This window comes from Dendropsophus ebraccatus, chromosome 13, assembly GCF_027789765.1.
Source record: "Dendropsophus ebraccatus isolate aDenEbr1 chromosome 13, aDenEbr1.pat, whole genome shotgun sequence".
Taxonomy (NCBI): domain Eukaryota; kingdom Metazoa; phylum Chordata; class Amphibia; order Anura; family Hylidae; genus Dendropsophus; species Dendropsophus ebraccatus.
Window position 1 is genome coordinate 7984901 of NC_091466.1, and position 343 is coordinate 7985243.

Genomic DNA, 343 nt, shown 5'->3' on the forward strand with positions numbered 1-343 from the left:
CACACTTATCTACACTGCATAGGGCTCAGTGCACACTCACCTACACTGCATAGGGCTCAGTGCACACTCATCTAGACCACAAAGGGCCCAGTGCACACTCATCTAGACCACAAAGGGCCCAGTGCACACTCATATACACTGCATAGGGCTCAGTGCACACTCATCTACACTGCATAGGGCTCAGTGCACACTCATCTACACTGCATATAGCTCAGTGCACACTCATCTAGACTGCATGGGGCTTAGTGCACACTCATCTAGACTGCATGGGGCTCAGTGCACACTCATCTAGACTGCATAGGGCTCAGTGCACACTCATCTATACTACATGGGGCTCAGTGCA